The sequence below is a fragment of the Phoca vitulina genome, unplaced genomic scaffold (genome assembly GCF_004348235.1).
Source record: "Phoca vitulina isolate PV1807 unplaced genomic scaffold, GSC_HSeal_1.0 scaffold589, whole genome shotgun sequence".
Lineage (NCBI taxonomy): Eukaryota > Metazoa > Chordata > Mammalia > Carnivora > Phocidae > Phoca > Phoca vitulina.
The window spans coordinates 177-15,363 of NW_022590276.1; the positions used below are offsets into that span (position 1 = coordinate 177).

Below are 15,187 nucleotides of genomic sequence, written 5' to 3' on the forward strand. Positions count from 1 at the left end.
TGTGATTTATGTGATAGTGCAAACATTTCCTCAGCTTCCATTTACAATGGAGGCAAATACTGTACAAATTCATGTGTACCCCCAGAACCACGAATAGGCACATGAAGCAAGGAGAAATTGTACACTCAGTACTACTAGAAAAGGACATTTCTTTGTGTTCAAATCTATTGCATTCAGGCCGAGAGGAAAGATCTGACAAGTTCATTAATTTGTCTTTTCTCTTACCTACGTACTTCTCTGCTCAAAGTCTCTCTGCAATCTGAGATATTACCTAGCAGGGGTCCTGTTAAGCTTTCATTAAACCTTTCCATGCAGATGCATTCCCCGCCCCCCGCCCCCATCTATCTAGAGTAAGATGTGAAGTATCTCTCTGGGGCCTGAACATTGTTAGTCAAGAGCGTGGATGTTTAGGGTTAGATCTAGCTGTGTCAATGCTGATCATTTAAAAGGAAACATGCCTTCCTGATGGTCAGCCCTGTGAGAAATACATCTTTCCACTGAGCTGAAATCTGCCTGTGTCCACCCTTTCCGCCCACTCTCAGCCCCCATGCATCAGGCCACTCAGCAGTTTACCCTCGGAGTGGCCAACCCCTGGGCTTTGGAGCAAAGTGGGTTCATGTTGTAACTGTATGTATGGGTGAAGTATCTGACTACATCTTTATGTTCCAGTGTGATCATGCCTGAGCATTTACACAGAACTTACCCATTATTTTATTACTTTCCTTCAGTTTCTCTTCTATTTAGGGCATTATTATTGATGTTTAAATTTACCACCTTTCTGAAGGGATAAACACATTGTGGTACACTCGTATAATGGAATACTACTCAGCAACAAAAAGGAATGACCTACTGATACACACAACGACATGGGTAAATTTCAAAATAATGCTGAAAGAAGCCAGACCAAAAAGAAAGAGGCATATACTGCATGGTTCCATTTATGAGAAACTCCAGAAAATGTAAACTAATCTAGAATGACAGAAAGCAGATCAGTGTTGCTTGGGGATGGGGGAACAGGAAGGGGCAGAGGGAGGACTAACTGAGGGGCACAAGGAAACTTTTGGGAGTGAGGAGATGTTCACTATCTTGATTACGATGGTGGATTCAGGGGTATATACATATGTCAAAAATTATCAAATCGTACACTATAAATATGTCTTTTAGTATATGTCAATACCTGGGTCGGTATATTACAGTTACACACAATATAATTTTATGAAAAGGGAGTTGTAGGTCTGTCATGGTTGAGAACCCCCAAGTCAGGCCGATGCCCAAGTGGGGAAAAACTCTCGTCATTGTCCTCAGGCCAACTCGCTGTGCAATCTATCCAGTGGCCACTAGAGGCCAGCAGCGGCCCGTATACAGGAAGTGTGGGTTGCTGGGCACCAACAGTTTTCATTTTAATGCTGGGAGGTTACGTAACTCATCCAAGGTCACAGAACTAGTGGGAGGTAGAGCAAGGATTTGAACCCAGGTTTGACACCAACATGGTGGGTTTAGTTGTTACTCTGTACTGCTCATTTTAACAGCATTGTCTTTCTTTCTCTTTGGGGCTGGGGTCTTATTCAGTTTATGTGTTAAACTGGTTGGTGTTGCTAGCAGGTGGTGGGCATTTCAGCTGAACCTTCTGAAGATAAAGCTCCTGGTGTTTCAAGAGAATTTTAAGCATTGCTGAAGGTCCAGGAAGGAAGTCTTCCCTCTTTTTTTGCTGAGCATTTACACTGTGTGAGGCTCCGTGTTAGGACTGACACTCTCATAGTGATGGTACTTGAAGGGCAAGTGGGCAGAGGCCAGCACCAAGGAATCAAGGGCCAAGTGACCTATCGCCATTCAGTGCATGGTCCCTTTGTGCCCATGGGACTGTGTCAAGAGGCAGCAGCACCCCACCTCCACTGGAGTCCTCAGCAGATAACCAGACCTAAGAGAACTCACCAGAACGCCCAGTTATCAGAACAAGGTCAAAGCAGCCAGCGAGCAGATAACTCATGCCCATGGTTCATGGGTAAGTGAAGTCCTCCAGAGGTTTCTCTCCTGGAGAAAACATCCCACCTGGGATCACGCAGCTTGATCCTCCAAGGGAGATGGCCTCTTCTGTTCTAGGTTCTGCAGGGGCCAACATCTCTGGGCTTCTGCCCATCCTGCTGATCTTATGCTCCTATGGCCACATGGTGGGGTGGATACGGGTACCAAGGACAGGCTCCTGGGGCTGCCCATGTGAAGACAAAGCAAAAGGAGGTCAAAGCTAACATTGGGTCCATCGGCTTCATTTCATAGATGGGGAAACTGAGGTCTGGGGAAGTGAAGGGACTCGAATGAGCTATTGGCCGAGCTGGGGGTAAGACTCCCAGCAGTCTCTTCTCCCCACTCCCAGTCGTATTTCATAATAGGTCCCTGCTGCTGGGTGCTTCTCTGTACTTTGTCAATTGTTATTCACATATTATCTCTCTGTGTCTTTCTTAAAACAATGATCCTTTAATATCATAACATATTCATTATTCAAATTTCCAATGTTGTCATGTCAAAAAGCATTTTCTTTTTTTTATTATTATGTTATGTTAATCACCATACATTACATCATTAGTTTTTGATGTACTGTTCCATGATTCATTATTTGTCAAAAAGCATTTTCAACAGTCTGATACAATCAAGATGGAAATAGATGCACTCAGTTGTGATTGGTTGATGTCTCTTAAATCTCTTTTAATCCATAGGTTCCTCTTTCATCTTTCTCTCTTCCCCTGCAACTTATCATTGAAGAAGGCGTCATGTATCCTGTAGATTATCCCGAGTCTGGATTTTGACAGTTGCAAAGCCATAATGTAGCTTAGTGTATTGCTCTGTTTTCTATATTTCCTGTATTTGAGTCTAGAGGTTTGATCAGATGAAGGTTTGGGTTTTGTTTTGGGTTTTTGTTTTGTTTTGTTTTTCGGGGTTTTTTTTTGGCAAGACTACTTCATAGTAGGTGTGTTCTCCCACAGGAAGGACATAATGTCTAGTTGGCCTCCTTCTTATGACATTGGCAGCTCTTGTGGCCTCCTTCTTATGACATTGGCAGCTCTTGATGCTCAATGCCTAGACCCGGTAATTCCCTGGGGGTTAAACATGGTGACATTTCATCATCTCTTCTTCATTTATTAGCTGGATTATTTCTATAAAGAGAAACTTCCCTCATTTACTCTCAGTTACCCAGGGGATTATCTCATGAATTCTGCGAGGATTCTGGGTACATGTGATTATCCCCACGGCGATGCGAGCACACTGAAGTCAGACTGGTTAAGGGTGCTGTCATTGGAACTGTCCAGATGAGCTCCGGTCAACTCATGGAATCATAATAAATAAACGGGAGTTGCTTTATGGCCCCAAGTCAGGCAGTAGCCCGTGAGCAGCGAAGCCAGGCTGAAGAGCTCCGGGGCCCTTTCTCCCTTCACAGGAGGACAGACCTGCCCAGAATCTTAAACATCATCCAGTTCAGCCTTGTCACGTTTAGATGGGAAGCTGAGGACCAGAGAAGTGCAGGCTTGCACAGGTAGCCAAGGTGATGGGCATATTCTTAAAGGAAACCCCTGAAAATTCTTGTGATGGGGTCCAGTGCTGCGTCTGATATTCTCATTCTATAGCCTGTGCTTGTACCCGCTGCACCAGCACGGCCTCTCCCCCTCATCTTACTTACTGTTGGGTCCCCAGTGAGTATCTGTGGAATGAATAAATGAAGGTACCATTGTCTTTATATCTCAGGAACTGGCTGCTCCTGGACCTGTCTGTCCCCTGGGGAAGGTATTATAGGCACTGGCCCTGCGGTAGCTGTCCAGAGAGTGGCCAGGCTGTCAGGCACAGGGCAGGAGCCAAGGGTCAGGGGATGAGAGGGAAGCAGGGCTCACTCCAAGAAAGCAACTGGAGTGATAGGCTGTCCTCCATCCTGGCAAGAGACAAACCCAGCAGCACAAAATCCTGCCGGCAGCATGGATGGGGTGCACCAGCAGGTGGCAGGGTTCAGCCCCTGAGATGGGGTGGGGGGCAGAGCCCCAGTCTGTAGGAGGAGCAAGCCAAGACCCTCATTCTCTCACTGGATGGGAACTCAGGCCAAAGATCAAGTCCGAAGCCCTGAGTGTTAGGACTCAGTTGGGTTGACAGGAATGGAGAACCCCAAATGTTACTGGTTCAGATAGGGTAGAAGCTCATTTCTCCCTCATGTTAAAGGCCCTGAGGGAGTCCGTTCACAGCCAACAGGGTGCTCCATGGGGCAAAGAAGATGACAGAGAGAGAGAGAGGACCCCAGCTCCCGTCACGTTGCTCTCTTATCCTCAAGCATGTCTTTTGCTCCATGGCACAACATGGCTGCTGGAACTCATCCTTTCCATGTCATATTCCAAGTAGCAGGAAAGAACAGAGGGAAAAGAAGCGCGCTCCTCGTCTTAGGGCAATTCCCAGAATTGTGCAGACTACTCCACGTACATTCTATTGGCCAGAACTGAGTTACGTGATGACATCTAGCTGCAAAGGACCGTGGGAAATAATAGTCTTCATCTCACACATCCGTGGGCCCGGCTGAAAACCGGAGAGTCTGTAAGTGAAGACCAGAGAACCCCTGTCCAGTGACTCGGATTATGCTACAAGGCAGAAGTGAGCAGAGGACTCACGGCTTGGGCCCAGGAGGTGCTGGGCTGTAGCTGCTGACCTCCCTGCTGCCCTAGGTCCTGGGACTTGGGCTGTGTGGGGTTGTATCAATCCAGCTGTGGGGAGGGGGCAGCTGTAGCCCCTCGCCATGGGGCCTGATGAGTACCTCCGCCACAGCAAGAGTGGGCATTCTGGAGCTCAGCATGGCACCAGCCCAACGAGACTCAGCAGCAGCAAGAAAACAGATGCGCTCATTGCCAAAGACAGGCGCACACTCAAAGGCCAACCTCTGCTTGAGGCTATGAAAAGCATCCTCAAGATGATGAGTCCAGAGCCCCAGACTGCACCTTTCCCCAGGGGACAGGGAAGTAGCTGATGACAATTGCTTTTTTTTATTTCCTTAATTAAATTTCTTTTTTACTATAGAATAACATACGCATAGAAAAGGACGCAAATCATAAATGTACAACGCAACAATTTTCACAGAAGTGACCACACCCAAGTCTTCAGCACCCAGATTAAAAAGTTGAACATTACCACCACCCCAGAAGTCCTAAGTATCCCCTTCCAGTCACGACCTACTTCCCCAGCCCCCAAATCCACCCTTCCCTCCCCACTGCTGACATTTAGAAAATCTTTCCAGGCGATTCCATAGTCAATGCTGAGAATCACTGCTTTTATAACAACGCGCTCTGTGGGAAGTATGGTTCTCCCTATCCCTTTGCCCCTCCCCTCGCTTGTGCTCTCTCCCTCTCTCTCCCAAATAAATAAAATTTTATTTTTATTTATTTGGGAGAGAGAGAGAGAGAAAGAGAGAGAGCATGAGCAGCGGGGAGGAGCAGAGGGAGAGGGAGAAGCAGGCTCCCCGCCGAGCAGGGAGCCCGATGCAGGGCTCGATCCCAGGACCGGGGGATTGTGACCTGAGCCAAAGGCAGACGCTTAACCAACTGAGCCACTCAGGCGCCCTCAAACAAATAAAATCTTTTGAAAAAACACAATGGTTATCCAACTTGGCTGCACATTAGAGTCATGTGGGAGAATGTCTGCCTTTTGAAGTAGAAGCCGGGATGGAGACAGCTAACTAAGCAGGCAGTGTGGTACGGGGGAGAAACTTGGGAGCCAGACAGGGCTGCCACTCACCAGCTGTGTGACCTGGCAGGGGTTCCTTCACCTCTCTGAGCTTCACCTGTGGAATGGGAACACTACCACACGCCCTGCAGAGCTGCGGCTGAGAGAGAGAGGATGTAAGCCCAGGCCCATGCAGGGTCAATAAATGGCAGACACTACTGTCATTGTTATTAAAAGTGAGCAACCCCAGGAAGACTGAAAGCCCTTCTTTATGCAGAAGGGACCCAATCTGGGGAGAGGGGACGCAGGTTATATGGAGAAGAGGGTCAAGAGGTAGTGTTGATGAGAAGCCAGGGTCTTTCTGGGGAGCACGGGAAAATTCCAGGGGCGGCAGCGATTCCAAGCCAGAGCTGGTTAAGCGGCGGCTGCCAACAGCACCAGGGACCAGCAGCTGTGGATGGACCTGGATGGGCCCAGTTTGGGCAAAGCCAATCCTTTTCCTTCAGCAGGCATGAGGAAGCTGACCAGCTGCAGGCTCTGACTCTGGGAGCCGCTGATGGAGGAAGAAGCAGACTTGGTTGAGCACCTACCTTGTGCCAGAAATTGCACCTCCATGCCTTTGATCCTGTGAGGTGGGCACACCCTCATCCCATTTCACACTCAAGGGGGCTTAACTCCGGCTGCCTGACTCACAGAGCCCTGGGGTCGCCACAACCCTGGGACCTGCAGTGGCAGCGCCCCCCCGCCCCCGCCAGGGCGCACTGTATACACACATGACCCAGGAACGCCTCACTTGATGAAGTGCTCATCTCCGTAGTGTTGGTTGTTTTTCTTTTTTTTTCAAAACAAGAAGTAGGGGCGCCTGGGGGGCTCAGTCATTAAGCGTCTGCCTTCGGCTCAGGTCATGATTCCAGGGTCCTGGGATCGAGCCCCGCATCAGGCTCCCTGCTCCGCGGGAAGCCAGCTTCTCCCTCTCCCACTCCCCCTGCTTGTGTTCCCTCTCTCGCTGTGTCTCTCTGTCAAATAAATAAATAAGATCTTTAAAAAAAAAAATTAGTCACCATACAATACATGATTGGTTTTTGATGTGGTGATCCACGATCCATTGTGTTCGTATTGTATGGTGACTAACATAACATAATAAAATTTAAAAAAAATTAAAAAAAAAACCCAAGAGGTATACTTTTTAAGCTGATTATCTTTTTTCAACTTGGTACAAGATACAATGTTCGTTGTAAAACACATAGAAAATACAGATAACCAAAAAGAAAAAAAATTAAAATGTCGCAGAGCCACATCGTCCTGAGACGAGCACTGTCGATGTTTCGGCATCTCTTGTTCCTCTAGGAGAGGCCGGGATGTGAGCGCGTGGAGAAATGACCAATAAAAATGACCAAAAAGGGGTCATAGGGTAGACTGTGTGTCTGGGACTCTGCAGATTCCAGGCTTCTCTGTCCCTCCAGAAGTCAGGGTCAACCTGTGCTCACCTAGCCATCCTCAGTGTCACAATTTCCAGAAGGCAGAATCCTCCTCAATAGGAAAACTGGAGACATCTAGTGTGACTGGGGTCCTGTCACCAGGGCAGCCAGAATGGGCTCTGAATACCTGCTGTCCTGGGATGAGGCTGATGCTCAGGAATCCCAGGGGGAGTCTCTGTCCCCATGGGCAGCTCAACCCACTCCAACTCTGAGCTCCATTCAGAGCCTGAGGCTGATCGGTACCCTGATTCTGGGACCCCAGCCTCAGTGCTGCTCCCTTAGAGCTCAAGGTCTATGGGGGACATGAGACACACGCTCCCTGTGCTCTCAGCCCCAGGCTGTCACTCCCACAGTCACCCCAGTGACACCCACAGCCAGGCTGCACTCTGATGGAAAGTCTTCTGTCCCAACCCAGGGCCACAGGGCCTGTGACCTCAGAGACACCTTCCCCCTTATCTTCACCTTGCCACCACTCACATGTGGGACCCTTGACAGAAACTTCTGGGTCCAGTTGGCCTTGGGTGGTAGATATCCATTCCTGTAGTCATGGGTGGCTGAATGAATAAAGGTTCCATCCTGAACATGCTGGACACAGTTGCAGGGACTAGAGCTGTGCTCACCCCAGAGAGTGGTCTGACCCCAAATCCCTCTGTCCTGGAAGCTCTGTCTGTGTTTGGTACTTTTGTCAGCAGGATGGTTCTGAGTTCATAGGAACAGGCCCCTCAAGGGGTTTCACTGGTCACCACGTTGACCTTTCCTACCTGGGAGACCAGACACATGGTACAAATAAGTGATTTGAGAAAAAGAATATAAAGCCCTATTCTCCTGAGAACAGAATGCATTCCTGTTCCACTCTTTCCCATCCATGTGTTTAACTACTCCTTCCACCCAGATTCTCTCCGCACTAAGCACAGATCTGAGGAAAGTCCACTCCTGATTGTACCTGCATCTTCACACTGACATTGTCATTGAGTTTAAATCAATCTTACTGAATGGAATTATGTATAAAATAACAAGTTCATCTTAAGTATGAGGTTGGCTCCGTGGTGACTGACACATAAACTCTGTCACTAGGTCCCTGTCAGAGCATCTGCAGCAGTCACTCCTTCCCTGCTAGAACTTCCAGCACGTTTGTCCTTTGTGCTCTGAGGTCAGGGCCACACACACTCACGTGGCAGGGCTCCTGCAGACTCGTGTCTGTGCTGGGAGGACAGAGCTGAGGAGGGAATCCCTGCCCAATGTGTGGCAACCTGTTGTTTCAACAGGGGAATCAGTGACAGGTGACAAAGATGTTCCGTGTGTGACCCTCTAGGAATGCACGTGACGGAATCTACACACAATCTGGAGAGAAGAGCTCCCCATCTCCTCAGTACGGTGAGGACCTCAGAGGAAGGAGAGCTCTGGAAATCGGGGAGAAAGCACATACGAGGAAAGTCCCAACATCCTGCACAGAGGGACCCTGTGTCCATGCGGACCTGTCACTGCTCTGGACTGGACCCTGTTCTAGAAGAGTTTGTGTAGAGATAACGTCTCAGTCCTGACCCAGGAACAGAGAAGGGAACCATGGAGAGCCTCACTCTGAAGACTCTTAGATGAGCATATAGTGTGTCCTGACTTAATGGGAGGTGACATATATGGACAACAGGTCAGGCCCTAATGCAGGGAACAGTTGCCAAAACAGTTTTGGGGGTGGTGTGGAGATGGGTCTGATGGGCTCTGGTCACCATGTCACATAATGATGTGTCTGAGTCTGGACACCAGGGGGCACTCTGGTCCCATTTCTGAGGAGTCAGGGGTGATCAGAGTTGGGCCTGTGACCTGGCCCTGCCTGTGCCCTGTGCTCAGGGCTCACAGCTGGGACCTCCCCATCCCTGGGCACACACAGTCCCTCCCCTGCCCACCGCCCCTCACATCCTCAGGCAGAGGGACCTGACCCAGGGCCAATGAGGGGTCAGAGAGCTGGGGGTCTCATTTGCATGGACAGGCCCTCCCTCTCGCAGAAGATGAAGAGGGGAAGGGACAGATTAAGGGAGGCTCTGCCTCAGCTGTGGGGCCACAGAAGGCAGGATCGGTGATGACCTCCACCATGGCCTGGTCCCCTCTCCTCCTCAGCCTCCTCGCTCACTGCACAGGTGACTGGAGGCAGGGACAGGGGAAGGGGCCCTGGGAGGACAGGTGGGGCCCTGTTTCTCCTCTTGTCTGAAGACCCCAGCATCACCCTGTCTGTGTCTCTCCCCCTTGCAGGGTCCTGGGCCCAGTCTGTGCTGACTCAGCTGCCCTCCGTGTCTGGGGCCCTGGGCCAGACGGTCACCATCTCCTGCACTGGAAGCAGCTCCAACATTGGGAGTGGTAATTGTGTTACCTGGCTCGAACAGCTCCCAGGAAATACCCTAAAACCATGATCTGTGGTTGTAGTGGAGGACCCACGGCGGCCCCCGAGCGATTCTCTGGCTCCACGTCTGGCAACTCTGGCACCCTGACCATCACTGGGCTCCAGGCTGAGGACGAGGCTGAGTATTACTGCTCAGTGTGGGATGATAGTCTCAGTGCTCACACAGTGCTCCCGGCCTGTGGGGAAGTGAGACAAAAACCCTCTAACTCATCTGTAAAGAGGAGGACACACACCAGCTTAGCCTGTGATTCTGCTTATTTTTTTGCTGATGCCCTGGGACCAGGTCCATCCAGGGGCACCATTTAAGGACGAGGTCCCTCCTGTCCCTTCTGTCCTCAGAGTCGCTTGGAGCAGCCCATTCCCAGACAAGGATTCTTCATGTAAACAGAAAGTTCTTTTTTCATCAACTGGGGGTATTTAACTTCTAGGCTACATCATATTAACTTTTTCCTTCTGATTTTAAAATGAATCAAACATTTTATTTTGTCTCTGAACATATCATGGGATCTCAGCACTCCCCATGTGGTGCTTGAAGAATAACTCAGTCCTGTTGCATCAGAAATTATTATCTGCATGGCTATAAATGGTGCTGCTGCCTAGTTTTGTCTTATTTCCTGATTTTTTTGAGAAATAGACACTCACTTAGAATTATAAAACTATAAAGGAATCCCAAAACTTTTCTCCATAGCAAAAACCTGCACATGAATGTTTGTACCAGTTTCATTCATAATCACTAAAACTGAAAGTGACCGGAAGTCTGTCCATAGAGATTTAGTCCAGGTTTGTATCTAATCACCCAAACATGGACCCGGACTGAGATGCCACCAAATAGGCAGCACATTTCTAAAATGGGAAATAATACGTAGTACGGTTAAAGTTATATCACATATGGGAGAGCAACACTCTGGAGAGAGCGCAAACATCTGCAGTTTCTGGAAGGAGAAAAGAGACAAAAGAGTTGATCATGTGAACGGAGGAAAACGTTTCTGAGCAAGAGAAGGATTCTCTGTGACGCTGTAACGGCAGTGAAATGACACGATGACTGTCAGAGTTCACTGAACACCGTGCAGCCACATGACAGAAGCGACAGTGTGCAGATAAAACTCATTAGGGAGGTTCGGGGCCCGGGGTGGAATGCGGACTGTGACAAACCCCCGTAGCTGCCGGACAGACGTGTGAGCCCAGCTCAGGGCCGGGCTCGGGGCAGAGCCGCTGGGCCGAGTGACCGTGCAAAGGAGCGGAGCCCGTCAGTGCAAAGTCAGAAGCGACCGCCCGTGGGCTCTGTGCTCCAGTAGACAGGGTTGTGTCCCGCGGGAACAGGTGGGTTATTTTGAGGGGGCTGCACTGTGTCCTGGAATTGAGCAATCAAGTCAGTGGGTGGGCCCTGGGGGAGCCAGATTTCTCCCGGTAGGACTGGAAAGTCACAGATACAACCCAGGGAGGAGGCCTGGGTGAAGCGTGAGCTCCTGGGTTCGAGCTGGGGAGGGCGGTTTGGAATCGTGTGTAGTTTGATGGGGACAGATAATTGCCTGTGGAGACAGTCAGCGCTGTGTGCAGGGTCCCGGGTGAGTGACTGTCATACAGAAGCCCTCGGTCTGTCAGCGGGGCGGAAGTACACGCTGGGATGCCCACAGCCCTGAGTGCATTCCCCCAAATAGTGCTTCCTAGTACCGTTCTCCGGGGAAGAGATGCAGGCTGCTTTGGAGAGATGCTTAGTCCCCAGATCAGGAATTACACGGACAAGCTTGGGGCGACTTCTAGTGTCAGAAAGCGTAGAATCCTTCAGAACAAACACAAGTACATCAGCGCAGGCCCAGCCCACACACACAGTGACGGGGTGTGTCCAGGAGCTCGTGAGACACTTAAAATGCCCCCATTGGGCAAAAGTGGAAAGATTTGAGCAATCGAATAAATGTGACAGTAATAGCTTCTAACTCAACATTTAAAATAATTGTCCACAGTCCCTATTGTGAAATGGTTGAATAAATGAATAAATGGAGGAAGAGACACGTTCCAGTACAGAGATTTCAAGTAACAGGTGCAAACACTTAGCCCGAAGCATGTCAGGCATGATTCCCACTCGGTAAGTGTGGACGAAGTCACCAAAACAAGGAGAATCTGAGAAAGTGTCACAGTGAGAGAAGCTTAAGGAGGCATCACAACTAAATGCCATAAAGATCCTGAACTGGATCTTAGAACAGCAAAGGGACATTAGGTAAAAATTGAGAAAATCTGAATAAACCATGGTTGTGAATCGTTATGGGTTGAACTGTATCTTTATCAATCCATGTGACAAAAGTTCTACAAAAATCTTGTATTTCAGGATGTGACTGTATTGGGAAATGGGGTAGTTGCAGATGTAATCAGCTGTGGTGAGACCAGTATGTTTCATCTCATGTTTCATAGTCTTTTTCTCTCATTGGTTTTCCTCTGCCTTTTCAGTTGGAGTGATGCTGAGATGCATCGCAGTATTTAGGAGAACAGAGCCTAGGAATTCAACCTTCATTGTCATAGAAAGCCCTCATATTATAGACAAAAATCTAGAAAACTCTGTTTTTTGGTTCCTGCCAATCCATGGGACATTTACCAGGTAAACATGATGAAGCTTAAATGTGGGTGGGATACCTTGTCCTGGGGGCCCCGTGATGCAAGAGTGGAGAGAGAAATTCTAAGAAGAGGGATGTCGGTTGTACAGTGTAAGGGTTTATATTAATGCTCATACTGAGAACAGTTACAAAACTGGACTAATGTAAAGGAAAATTCATCGTAAGTATATCAGAGAGACACAGGAAATAATGAATTCCCAGGTTAACCAAAAAGGGAAAATGACAACCTAGAGTGGGAAGCATGAACAGTGGACACATTTTGTTGAAATTATTTTAGTCTCCTGACAAATGCAGACGTCCAATGCCAGGGCTGTGACTGGGGGTTATGGGATGTTCCCAGAGACTCTCCTAATACAGCAACACCGACGTCAGTCTCACTGTAAGGATGTACCAGGTGTGAATCAACAGTGACCGCTGGGAAACATTAGGCCACTGAGTGAGTGTATCCTTACAAAATTCTTTCTTTTTTTTTTTTTTTTTAAGATTTTATTTATTTCTTAGGGAGAGAGAGAGAAAGCACAAGCAGGGGGAGTGACAGGCAGAGGGAGAAGCAGGCTCCTCGCTGAGCAGGGAGCCTGATGTGGGACTCGATCCCGGGACCTGGGCTCATGATCTGAGCCGAAGGCAGACGCTCACCTGACTGAGCCACCCAGGCGTCCCCAAAATTCTGTTTCTATGCCTTTCCCAGAAGCAGCCCCTACCACTTCCGCAATGCAGCTCCACTGTCCCCTCCTCAGTGACACACGTGCCCCCCTGCACACCTGGGTCATTCAGCTTTGTCTAGAAAGTCCTGTAATTGTATATGCACATATTTTCACCTCGCATGGACCACGGCTCCGCCTGGAGTGAGAAATTACAATAAACTGGCACACAGATCAGAAACATAGTATAGGTACCCCCAACTTGGAAAGTTCTCTTTACACCTCTTTGCTTTTATGAAATATTTACATTAATAGCTGCTTTTACTGCTCAAAGCAATCTGAAGAGGATTTTCTGTTTCACAAAAAAATAAGCACCAACTTAGCATCCAGCGTGAGGTTTGCAGGAGCCTCTCCAGAGACGGTGCACAACCCAACCAGCATGACGGGCGCCTTCCAGCTGCTTCCCCGGGAGTCACAGCCAGCAGCTCGACCACAGGCCACCGCGGCTGTGAACGGTGTGTGTTATCACATGCGCTTTATCGCCATTCGTGTTCTACATCTGACAGCAAAATGTGTCCTTGGGTATCAGAGAAGCCTAGGACTGATTTCTTTTTGAGCCTGGAAACATGCAAAAAATTGTGCCTACAAATTAATATTAATTGCTTCTTGCCTTATGCATCGTGGCGTACTAAGGTTTCTTAGGGATGATGGAGTTTCAGACAGCAGGGGAAACTTGTACTGAGACTTGGTCCACGGAAGTGTGGATCCACAGGGATGTGGGGAGCTGCAGAAATCAGTGGGGCTCTCAGGGCTTTGGGACACAGTGAAGGCTGTGCCCGTGACCAGCATGGGCCGCGGTGGGACTGCCCTGGGGTCTCTACATAGCAGCTCAGTGAGGAGCATTCACTCAAGAGAAATGAAGTGGGGACTGGCCCTGTGCTCTCTGATGGGGACTCAGCAGCTGTGTCCCCTCTTGCCTGGCAGAGTCCCCTGAGCAGGGACCTGTGTGTGGTCTCAGTAGGTGCATCCTCCCAGGGCTCTCCCCAGGGCTGAAGCCACCCCCATCCTCCTCCCTCTGTCTGTGAGCTGAGCCCCAGCAGCAGGGCTCAGGGAGGGGCTGGGTAGTCACTGGGTGGACCCCGTTTGCATGGACAGCCCCTCCTGTGGCAGAGGGTGGAGGAGAAAAGGAGGCCTGGGGCAGCCTGGCCCATTGTGGGGTCCAGTGTCCGTGTCACCATGGCCTGGACGCCGGTCTTCCTCACGCTCCTCTCCTATTGTACAGGTAGGTCCAGGCCTCAGGGAACCTGGGCAGCCCTCAAAGTCACTCTTCCTGAAGTCAGCATCTTGATAAATTTCTCCATTTCTTGCCCCATTAATGTCTGTGTTTGCAGGCTCCGTGTCCCAGCCCGTGCTGACCCAGCCGCCCCCCCTCTCGGCATCTCCGGGAACGACAGACAGACTGACCTACACCTGAGCAGGGACATCAGTGTTGGCGGCTCTAACATCTAAAGGATCCAGCAGCAGCCAGGGAGCCCTCCCCGGGGTCTGCTGTACTACTCCTCAGACTCCGATAAGCACCAGGGCTCCGGGGTCCCCAGCCGCCTCTCGGGCTCCAAAGACGCCTCGGCCAATGCAGGGCTTCTGCGCATCTCGGGGCTGCAGGCTGAGGCCGAGGCGGACGATCACTGGGCTACAGCTCCCGGCGGTGGGAGCAGCTACCGCTCCTCACAGCGTCTCAGATAAGGAGGAAGTGGGTCTAAAACCTCTGGGCCCACGGATCTTGTTTCTCAGCCGCTTTTCAGTAAGAAACTTACCTGGAGAGACATAGCGGGGTGGTATCTTCTGCACGACGATCTATCCTTCAACAGGGAAAGAGGAAGAGTCATGTAATGCACGGAAAGTGACATAAAATGGGGGTATCCGAGGAAGACACAGACACATGAGATATCCGAGCCCAACCGCACATCCCCACTCAATCTGGAGAAGATGGACAGGAATGAATTCTGTGTCTATGGCTGAACATACTGCCCATGAACATTCCTCCACAATCCGTTCTATCATCTTATTCCATGAAGTGTGACCTTGTGTCACGACTGATGTATCCACAGCTGATACATTGGCAATAACCCTGGTCACAGACACAGTCTCCTCTCTCTGAACCAGCTACACATGAACTTGGACCAGATCCTACAGACTCTCCCTGACAACACCCCCCAGACCCTCCTCCTCTTCTCCTCTCGCTCCCGCGTCCCTCAGGTTTCAGTCTCTCCCTCTGACTCTTTAGTCTGAGCTCTGTCTCCACATCAGGGTTTCAGAGAAAACTGGAAATGACCTTGCTGTAGTTTCCAGTCTCCAGGGCCCATTTCTAGGCAGGACAATGACCAGAAA

At 49.7% G+C, this 15,187-nt stretch overlaps 2 pseudogenes; both read left to right on the forward strand.

Moving 5' to 3' along the window:
- The first annotated feature begins 9,206 nt into the window (after positions 1–9,206).
- Positions 9,207–9,936, forward strand: LOC116629312 (annotated as a pseudogene).
- A 4,099-nt stretch (positions 9,937–14,035) lies between these two features.
- LOC116629313 lies at positions 14,036–14,543 on the forward strand (annotated as a pseudogene).
- Positions 14,544–15,187: the final 644 nt, after the last annotated feature.